Source organism: Hippocampus zosterae, chromosome 1, assembly GCF_025434085.1.
Source record: "Hippocampus zosterae strain Florida chromosome 1, ASM2543408v3, whole genome shotgun sequence".
NCBI lineage: Eukaryota > Metazoa > Chordata > Actinopteri > Syngnathiformes > Syngnathidae > Hippocampus > Hippocampus zosterae.
Genome location: NC_067451.1, coordinates 41426168 through 41438350, shown reverse-complemented (window position 1 = coordinate 41438350; position 12183 = coordinate 41426168).

Sequence of the window (12183 nt, the reverse complement as noted above, 5' to 3'; positions counted from 1 at the left end):
TGCTCAACTAGGCCTGAAAGTGCATTTAAAGCAATAAAAACTCAAAATGAGTGTCACGCCTAAACCAAAGGACTTATGCACACATTTCAACATGTATTTAGTTCAGGTTGACCTCCTGAAGCCTAAATCAACATTAATTTGACTACACAACTTATTCCTATGAAGATACATTCAAAGTAAAAAAACGGGCTCAACTCGGACTGGAAGTGCATTTAAAGCAATAAAAACTGAAAATGAGTGTCACGCCTAAACCAAAGGACTTATGCACACATTTCAACATGTATTTAGTTCAGGTTGACCTCCTGAAGCCTAAATGAGCATTAATTTGACTACACAAATCATTCCTATGAAGGAACATTCAAAGTAAAAAAACGGGCTTAACTCGGACTGAAAGTGCATTTAAAGCAATAAAAACTGAAAATGAGTGTCACGCCTAAACCAAAGGACTTATGCACACATTTCAACATGTACTTAGTTCAGGTTGACCTCCTGAAGCCTAAATGAGCATTAATTTGACTACACAACTCATTCCTATGAAGGTACATTCAAAGTCACAAAACGTGCTCAACTAGGCCTGAAAGTGCATTTAAAGCAATAAAAACTCAAAATGAGTGTCACGCCTAAACCAAAGGACTTAGGCACACATTTCAACATGTATTTAGTTCAGGTTGACATTCTGAATCCTAAATGAGCATTAATTTGACTAAACAACTTATTCCTATGAAGATACATTCAAAGTAAAAAAACGGGCTCAACTCGGACTGAAAGTGCATTTAAAGCAATAAAAACTGAAAATGAGTGTCACGCCTAAACCAAAGGACTTATGCACACATTTCAACATGTATTTAGTTCAGGTTGACCTCCTGAAGCCTAAATGAGCATTAATTTGACTACACAACTTATTCCTATGAAGATACATTCAAAGTAAAAAAACGTGTTCTACTCGGCCTGAAAATGCATTTAAAGCAATAAAAACTCAAAATGAGTGTCACGCCTAAACCAAAGGCCTTATGCACACATTTCAACATGTATTTAGTTCAGGTTGACCTCCTGAAGCCTAAATGAGCATTAATTTGACTACACAACTCATTCCTATGAAGGAACATTCAAAGTAAAAAAACGGGCTCAACTCGGACTGAAAGTGTATTTAAAGCAATAAAAACTGAAAATGAGTGTCACGCCTAAACCAAAGGACTTATGCACACATTTCAACATGTATTTAGTTCAGGTTGACCCCCTGAAGCCTAAATGAGCATTAATTTGATCACACAACTCATTCCTATGAAGATACATTCAAACTCAGAAACATGCTCTACTCGGCCTGAAAATGCATTTAAAGCAATAAAAACTGAAAATGAGTGTCACGCCTAAACCAAAGGACTTATGCACACATTTCAACATGTATTTAGTTCAGGTTGACATTCTGAAGCCTAAATGAGCATTAATTTGACTACACAACTTATTCCTATGAAGATACATTCAAAGTAAAAAAACGTGTTCTACTCGGCCTGAAAATGCATTTAAAGCAATAAAAACTCAAAATGAGTGTCACGCCTAAACCAAAGGCCTTATGCACACATTTCAACATGTATTTAGTTCAGGTTGACCTCCTGAAGCCTAAATGAGCATTAATTTGACTACACACCTCATTCCTATGAAGATACATTCAAAGTAAAAAAACGTGCTCTACTCGGCCTGAAAATGCATTTAAAGCAAGAAAAAATCAAAATGAGTGTCACACCTAAACCTACATTTAAAGTAAAAAAACGTGCTCTACTTGGCCTGAAAATGCATTTAAAGCAATAAAAACTCAAATTGAGTGTCACGCCTAAACCAAAGGACTTATACACACATTTCAACATCTATTTAGTTCAGGTTGACATTCTGAAGCCTAAATGAGCATTATTTTGTCTATACAACTCATTCCTATGAAGGTACATTCAAAGTCACAAAACGTGCTCAACTCGGCCTGAAAGTGCATTTAAAGCAATAAAATCTCAAAATGAGTTTCACGCCTAAACCAAAGGACTAATGCACACATTTCAACATGTATTTAGTTCAGGTTGACCTCCTGAAGCCTAAATCACCATTAATTTGATCACACAACTCATTCCTATGAAGATACATTCAAACTCAGAAACGTGCTCTACTCGGCCCCTGAAAATGCATTTAAAGCAATAAAAACTCAACTTGGGTGTCACGCCTAAACCAAAGGACTTATACACACATCTCAACATGTATTTAGTTCAGGTTGACCTCCTGAAGCCTAAATGAGCATTATTTCGTCTATACAACTCATTCCTATGAAGGTACTTTCAAAGACACAAAACGTGCTCAACTCGGCCTGAAAGTGCATTTAAAGCAATAAAAACTCAAAATGAGTGTCACGCCTAAACCAAAAGACTAATGCACACATTTCAACGTGTATTTAGTTCAGGTCGACCTCCTGAAGCCTAAATGAGCATTAATTTGACTACACAACTCATTCCTATGAAGATACATTCAAAGTACAAAAACGTGCTCTACTCGGCCTGAAAATGCATTTAAAGCAAGAAAAAATCAAAATGAGTGTCACACCTAAACCTACATTTAAAGTAAAAAAACGTGCTCTACTCGGCCTGAAAATGCATTTAAAGCAATAAAAACTCAAATTGAGTGTCACACCTAAACCAAAGGACTTATGCACACATTTCAACATGTATTTAGTTCAGGTTGACCTCCAGAAGCCTAAATGAGCATTTATTTGACTACACAACTCATTCCTATGAAGGTACATTCAAAGTCACAAAACGTGCTCAACTAGGCCTGAAAGTGCATTTAAAGCAATAAAATCTCAAAATGAGTTTCACGCCTAAATCAAAGGACTTATGCACACATTTCAACATGTATTTAGTTTAGGTTGACCTCCTGAAGCATAAATGAGCATTAATTTGATCACACAACTCATTCCCATGAAGATACATTCAAAGTCAGTAAGTGCCCTGCTCTGTCTGAAAATGCATTTGAATCAATAAAAACTAAAATTGAGTGTCATGCCTAAACCAAAGGACGTCTGCACACATTTCAACTTCTAAAGTGTTGTTTCCGATGCGTGCTAGTGTATGTGTGCGTGCGTGTGTGAGAGTGTGTAGGTGTGTGCGTGTGTTTGTGTGTGTTTGTGTGGGTGCGTGCGTGTGTGTGTGCGTGTGTGTTGTGCGCACCCCCCCCCCCAAAAAAAAGTACTGTATTCGGATAAAAATGACGAATTACTCAGAGGTTTTAACTTTTGCTTGCACTTGATTTGTTCTGACACCGACGACGTCCACCAATGACAGCCCGAGTGGATCTAGCACACGTGGTGTGAGAGCAGGGGGAGGTGAAAAGATGCAAAGCCTAGGTGATTGGCTGTGCATCTTTCAGTCTACCACGTGGGTTAGTCTTTGATCTTCAATCAGTGTCCAAATGTTGTTTACATGCGTAGCGTGTGCGGATGTGTGTGCCTCTCATGAGTTTGTGTGTGTGTTTGCGCGCGCGTGATCGTGTGCCCATACATGTGTGAGTGTTTCTTTGATCTAAATCATCGTTGGCGTGTTGTTTACGATACGTGCTCGTCTGTGCGTACGTTTGTGTGAGTGTGTGTGCGTGCGTTTGTGTGTGTGCTTGCTGCGTGCTGGCGCGCTCGGAAGCGTGTGTGTCACAGAGAAAGAGAGGGAGCGGGATCGCTGGCCTGTATGTACTCTATGTGAAACACACAGGACATTTGTAATTTCGTCCGTTTCACATTTTTTGGCTTTTTTAAAAATAAAACTTATTTTCATCAATGGTTCATAATGAGTGTCACGCCTAGACCAAATGACTTATGCACACATTTCAACATTTATTTAGTTCAGGTTGACCTCCTGAAGCCTAAATGAGCGTTAATTTGACCACACAACTCATTCCTATGAAGGAACATTCAAAGTAAAAAAACGGGCTCAACTCGGACTGAAAGTGCATTTAAAGCAATAAAAACTGAAAATGAGTGTCACGCCTAAACCAAAGGACTTATGCACACATTTCAACATGTATTTAGTTCAGGTTGACATTCTGAAGCCTAAATGAGCATTAATTTGATCACACAACTCATTCCTATGAAGGAACATTCAAAGTAAAAAAACGGGCTCAACTCGGACTGAAAGTGCTTTTAAAGCAATAAAAACTGAAAATGAGTGTCACGCCTAAACCAAAGGACTTATGCACACATTTCAACATGTACTTAGTTCAGGTTGACCTCCTGAAGCCTAAATCACCATTAATTTGACTACACAACTTATTCCTATGAAGGTACATTCAAAGTCACAAAACGTGCTCAACTAGGCCTGAAAGTGCATTTAAAGCAATAAAAACTCAAAATGAGTGTCACGCCTAAACCAAAGGACTTATGCACACATTTCAACATGTATTTAGTTCAGGTTGACCTCCTGAAGCCTAAATCAACATTAATTTGACTACACAACTTATTCCTATGAAGATACATTCAAAGTAAAAAAACGGGCTCAACTCGGACTGGAAGTGCATTTAAAGCAATAAAAACTGAAAATGAGTGTCACGCCTAAACCAAAGGACTTATGCACACATTTCAACATGTATTTAGTTCAGGTTGACCTCCTGAAGCCTAAATGAGCATTAATTTGACTACACAAATCATTCCTATGAAGGAACATTCAAAGTAAAAAAACGGGCTTAACTCGGACTGAAAGTGCATTTAAAGCAATAAAAACTGAAAATGAGTGTCACGCCTAAACCAAAGGACTTATGCACACATTTCAACATGTATTTAGTTCAGGTTGACCTCCTGAAGCCTAAATGAGCATTAATTTGACTACACAACTCATTCCTATGAAGGAACATTCAAAGTAAAAAAACGGGCTCAACTGGGACTGAAAGTGCATTTAAAGCAATAAAAACTGAAAATGAGTGTCACGCCTAAACCAAAGGACTTATGCACACATTTCAACATGTATTTAGTTCAGGTTGACCTCCTGAAGCCTAAATGAGCATTAATTTGACTACACAACTTATTCCTATGAAGATACATTCAAAGTAAAAAAACGGGCTCAACTCGGACTGAAAGTGCATTTAAAGCAATAAAAACTGAAAATGAGTGTCACGCCTAAACCAAAGGACTTATACACACATTTCAACATGTATTTAGTTCAGGTTGACCTCCTGAAGCCTAAATGAGCATTAATTTGACTACACAACTCATTCCTATGAAGGTACATTCAAAGTAAAAAAACGGGCTCAACTCGGACTGAAAGTGCATTTAAAGCAATAAAAACTGAAAATGAGTGTCACGCCTAAACCAAAGGACTTATGCACACATTTCAACATGTACTTAGTTCAGGTTGACCTCCTGAAGCCTAAATCACCATTAATTTGACTACACAACTTATTCCTATGAAGGTACATTCAAAGTCACAAAACGTGCTCAACTAGGCCTGAAAGTGCATTTAAAGCAATAAAAACTCAAAATGAGTGTCACGCCTAAACCAAAGGACTTATGCACACATTTCAACATGTATTTAGTTCAGGTTGACCTCCTGAAGCCTAAATCAACATTAATTTGACTACACAACTTATTCCTATGAAGATACATTCAAAGTAAAAAAACGGGCTCAACTCGGACTGGAAGTGCATTTAAAGCAATAAAAACTGAAAATGAGTGTCACGCCTAAACCAAAGGACTTATGCACACATTTCAACATGTATTTAGTTCAGGTTGACCTCCTGAAGCCTAAATGAGCATTAATTTGACTACACAAATCATTCCTATGAAGGAACATTCAAAGTAAAAAAACGGGCTTAACTCGGACTGAAAGTGCATTTAAAGCAATAAAAACTGAAAATGAGTGTCACGCCTAAACCAAAGGACTTATGCACACATTTCAACATGTATTTAGTTCAGGTTGACCTCCTGAAGCCTAAATGAGCATTAATTTGACTACACAACTCATTCCTATGAAGATACATTCAAAGTAAAAAAACGGGCTCAACTCGGACTGAAAGTGCATTTAAAGCAATAAAAACTGAAAATGAGTGTCACGCCTAAACCAAAGGACTTATGCACACATTTCAACATGTACTTAGTTCAGGTTGACCTCCTGAAGCCTAAATCACCATTAATTTGACTACACAACTTATTCCTATGAAGGTACATTCAAAGTCACAAAACGTGCTCAACTAGGCCTGAAAGTGCATTTAAAGCAATAAAAACTCAAAATGAGTGTCACGCCTAAACCAAAGGACTTATGCACACATTTCAACATGTATTTAGTTCAGGTTGACCTCCTGAAGCCTAAATCAACATTAATTTGACTACACAACTTATTCCTATGAAGATACATTCAAAGTAAAAAAACGGGCTCAACTCGGACTGGAAGTGCATTTAAAGCAATAAAAACTGAAAATGAGTGTCACGCCTAAACCAAAGGACTTATGCACACATTTCAACATGTATTTAGTTCAGGTTGACCTCCTGAAGCCTAAATGAGCATTAATTTGACTACACAAATCATTCCTATGAAGGAACATTCAAAGTAAAAAAACGGGCTTAACTCGGACTGAAAGTGCATTTAAAGCAATAAAAACTGAAAATGAGTGTCACGCCTAAACCAAAGGACTTATGCACACATTTCAACATGTATTTAGTTCAGGTTGACCTCCTGAAGCCTAAATGAGCATTAATTTGACTACACAACTCATTCCTATGAAGGAACATTCAAAGTAAAAAAACGGGCTCAACTGGGACTGAAAGTGCATTTAAAGCAATAAAAACTGAAAATGAGTGTCACGCCTAAACCAAAGGACTTATGCACACATTTCAACATGTATTTAGTTCAGGTTGACCTCCTGAAGCCTAAATGAGCATTAATTTGACTACACAACTTATTCCTATGAAGATACATTCAAAGTAAAAAAACGGGCTCAACTCGGACTGAAAGTGCATTTAAAGCAATAAAAACTGAAAATGAGTGTCACGCCTAAACCAAAGGACTTATACACACATTTCAACATGTATTTAGTTCAGGTTGACCTCCTGAAGCCTAAATGAGCATTAATTTGACTACACAAATCATTCCTATGAAGGAACATTCAAAGTAAAAAAACGGGCTCAACTCGGACTGAAAGTGCATTTAAAGCAATAAAAACTGAAAATGAGTGTCACGCCTAAACCAAAGGACTTATGCACACATTTCAACATGTATTTAGTTCAGGTTGACCTCCTGAAGCCTAAATCACCATTAATTTGACTACACAACTTATTCCTATGAAGATACATTCAAAGTAAAAAAACGTGCTCTACTCGGCCTGAAAATGCATTTAAAGCAAGAAAAAATCAAAATGAGTGTCACACCTAAACCTACATTTAAAGTAAAAAAACGTGCTCTACTCGGCCTGAAAATGCATTTAAAGCAATAAAAACTCAAATTGAGTGTCACGCCTAAACCAAAGGACTTATGCACACATTTCAACATGTATTTAGTTCAGGTTGACCTCCTGAAGCCTAAATGAGCATTAATTTGACTACACAACTCATTCCTATGAAGGAACATTCAAAGTAAAAAAACGGGCTCAACTCGGACTGAAAGTGCATTTAAAGCAATAAAAACTGATAATTAGTGTCACGCCTAAACCAAAGGACTTATGCACACATTTCACCATGTATTTAGTTCAGGTTGACCTCCTGAAGCTTAAATCACCATTAATTTGACTACACAACTTATTCCTATGAAGATACATTCAAAGTAAAAAAACGGGCTCAACTCGGACTGAAAGTGCATTTAAAGCAATAAAAACTGAAAATGAGTGTCACGCCTAAACCAAAGGACTTATGCACACATTTCAACATGTATTTAGTTCAGGTTGACGTCCTGAAGCCTAAATGAGCATTAATTTGACTACACAACTTATTCCTATGAAGATACATTCAAAGTAAAAAAACGTGCTCAACTAGGCCTGAAAGTGCATTTAAAGCAATAAAAACTGAAAATGAGTGTCACGCCTAAACCAAAGGACTTATGCACACATTTCAACATGTATTTAGTTCAGGTTGACCTCCTGAAGCCTAAATGAGCATTAATTTGACTACACAAATCATTCCTATGAAGGAACATTCAAAGTAAAAAAACGGGCTCAACTCGGACTGAAAGTGCATTTAAAGCAATAAAAACTGAAAATGAGTGTCACGCCTAAACCAAAGGACTTATGCACACATTTCAACATGTATTTAGTTCAGGTTGACCTCCTGAAGCCTAAATCACCATTAATTTGACTAGACAACTTATTCCTATGAAGATACATTCAAAGTAAAAAAACGGGCTCAACTCAGACTGAAAGTGCATTTAAAGCAATAAAAACTGAAAATGAGTGTCACGCCTAAACCAAAGGACTTATGCACACATTTCAACATGTATTTAGTTCAGGTTGACCTCCTGAAGCCTAAATGAGCATTAATTTGACTACACAAATCATTCCTATGAAGGAACATTCAAAGTAAAAAAACGGGCTCAACTCGGACTGAAAGTGCATTTAAAGCAATAAAAACTGAAAATGAGTGTCACGCCTAAACCAAAGGACTTATGCACACATTTCAACATGTATTTAGTTCAGGTTGACGTCCTGAAGCCTAAATGAGCATTAATTTGACTACACAACTTATTCCTATGAAGATACATTCAAAGTAAAAAAACGTGCTCTACTCGGCCTGAAAATGCATTTAAAGCAAGAAAAAATCAAAATGAGTGTCACACCTAAACCTACATTTAAAGTAAAAAAACGTGCTCTACTCGGCCTGAAAATGCATTTAAAGCAATAAAAACTCAAATTGAGTGTCACGCCTAAACCAAAGGACTTATGCACACATTTCAACATGTATTTAGTTCAGGTTGACCTCCTGAAGCCTAAATGAGCATTAATTTGACTACACAACTCATTCCATTGAAGGTACATTCAAAGTCACAAAACGTGCTCAACTAGGCCTGAAAGTGCATTTAAAGCAATAAAAACTCAAAATGAGTGTCACGCCTAAACCAAAGGACTTATGCACACATTTCAACATGTATTTAGTTCAGTTTGACCTCCTGAAGCCTAAATCACCATTAATTTGACTACACAACTTATTCCTATGAAGATACATTCAAAGTAAAAAAACGGGCTCAACTCGGACTGAAAGTGCATTTAAAGCAATAAAAACTGAAAATGAGTGTCACGCCTAAACCAAAGGACTTATGCACACATTTCAACATGTATTTAGTTCAGGTTGACCTCCTGAAGCCTAAATGAGCATTAATTTGACTACACAAATCATTCCTATGAAGGAACATTCAAAGTAAAAAAACGGGCTCAACTCGGACTGAAAGTGCATTTAAAGCAATAAAAACTGAAAATGAGTGTCACGCCTAAACCAAAGGACTTATGCACACATTTCAACATGTATTTAGTTCAGGTTGACGTCCTGAAGCCTAAATGAGCATTAATTTGACTACACAACTTATTCCTATGAAGATACATTCAAAGTAAAAAAAACGTGCTCTACTCGGCCTGAAAATGCATTTAAAGCAATAAAAACTCAAAATGAGTGTCACGCCTAAACCAAAGGCCTTATGCACACATTTCAACATGTATTTAATTCAGGTTGACCTGCTGAAGCCTAAATGAGCATTAATTTGACTACACAACTCATTCCTATGAAGGAACATTCAAAGTAAAAAAACGGGCTCAACTCGGACTGAAAGTGCATTTAAAGCAATAAAAACTGATAATTAGTGTCACGCCTAAACCAAAGGACTTATGCACACATTTCAACATATATTTAGTTCAGGTTGACCTCCTGAAGCCTAAATGAGCATTAATTTGACTACACAACTCATTCCATTGAAGGTACATTCAAAGTCACAAAACGTGCTCAACTAGGCCTGAAAGTGCATTTAAAGCAATAAAAACTCAAAATGAGTGTCACGCCTAAACCAAAGGACTTATGCACACATTTCAACATGTATTTAGTTCAGGTTGACCTCCTGAAGCCTAAATCACCATTAATTTGACTACACAACTTATTCCTATGAAGATACATTCAAAGTAAAAAAACGGGCTCAACTCGGACTGAAAGTGCATTTAAAGCAATAAAAACTGAAAATGAGTGTCACGCCTAAACCAAAGGACTTATGCACACATTTCAACATGTATTTAGTTCAGGTTGACCTCCTGAAGCCTAAATGAGCATTAATTTGACTACACAAATCATTCCTATGAAGGAACATTCAAAGTAAAAAAACGGGCTCAACTCGGACTGAAAGTGCATTTAAAGCAATAAAAACTGAAAATGAGTGTCACGCCTAAACCAAAGGACTTATGCACACATTTCAACATGTATTTAGTTCAGGTTGACGTCCTGAAGCCTAAATGAGCATTAATTTGACTACACAACTTATTCCTATGAAGATACATTCAAAGTAAAAAAAACGTGCTCTACTCGGCCTGAAAATGCATTTAAAGCAATAAAAACTCAAAATGAGTGTCACGCCTAAACCAAAGGCCTTATGCACACATTTCAACATGTATTTAATTCAGGTTGACCTCCTGAAGCCTAAATGAGCATTAATTTGACTACACAACTCATTCCTATGAAGGAACATTCAAAGTAAAAAAACGGGCTCAACTCGGACTGAAAGTGCATTTAAAGCAATAAAAACTGAAAATGAGTGTCACGCCTAAACCAAAGGACTTATGCACACATTTCAACATGTACTTAGTTCAGGTTGACCTCCTGAAGCCTAAATGAGCATTAATTTGACTACACAACTCATTCCTATGAAGGTACATTCAAAGTCACAAAACGTGCTCAACTAGGCCTGAAAGTGCATTTAAAGCAATAAAAACTCAAAATGAGTGTCACGCCTAAACCAAAGGACTTAGGCACACATTTCAACATGTATTTAGTTCAGGTTGACATTCTGAATCCTAAATGAGCATTAATTTGACTAAACAACTTATTCCTATGAAGATACATTCAAAGTAAAAAAACGGGCTCAACTCGGACTGAAAGTGCATTTAAAGCAATAAAAACTGAAAATGAGTGTCACGCCTAAACCAAAGGACTTATGCACACATTTCAACATGTATTTAGTTCAGGTTGACCTCCTGAAGCCTAAATGAGCATTAATTTGACTACACAACTCATTCCTATGAAGGAACATTCAAAGTAAAAAAACGGGCTCAACTCGGACTGAAAGTGCATTTAAAGCAATAAAAACTGAAAATGAGTGTCACGCCTAAACCAAAGGACTTATGCACACATTTCAACATGTATTTAGTTCAGGTTGACGTCCTGAAGCCTAAATGAGCATTAATTTGACTACACAACTTATTCCTATGAAGATACATTCAAAGTAAAAAAACGTGCTCAACTAGGCCTGAAAGTGCATTTAAAGCAATAAAAACTGATAATTAGTGTCACGCCTAAACCAAAGGACTTATGCACACATTTCAACATGTATTTAGTTCAGGTTGACCTCCTGAAGCTTAAATCACCATTAATTTGACTACACAACTTATTCCTATGAAGATACATTCAAAGTAAAAAAACGTGCTCAACTCGGACTGAAAGTGCATTTAAAGCAATAAAAACTGAAAATGAGTGTCACGCCTAAACCAAAGGACTTATGCACACATTTCAACATGTATTTAGTTCAGGTTGACCTCCTGAAGCCTAAATGAGCATTAATTTGACTACACAACTCATTCCTATGAAGGAACATTCAAAGTAAAAAAACGGGCTCAACTCGGACTGAAAGTGTATTTAAAGCAATAAAAACTGAAAATGAGTGTCACGCCTAAACCAAAGGACTTATGCACACATTTCAACATGTATTTAGTTCAGGTTGACCCCCTGAAGCCTAAATGAGCATTAATTTGATCACACAACTCATTCCTATGAAGATACATTCAAACTCAGAAACGTGCTCTACTCGGCCTGAAAATGCATTTAAAGCAATAAAAACTGAAAATGAGTGTCACGCCTAAACCAAAGGACTTATGCACACATTTCAACATGTATTTAGTTCAGGTTGACATTCTGAAGCCTAAATGAGCATTAATTTGACTACACAACTTATTCCTATGAAGATACATTCAAAGTAAAAAAACGTGTTCTACTCGGCCTGA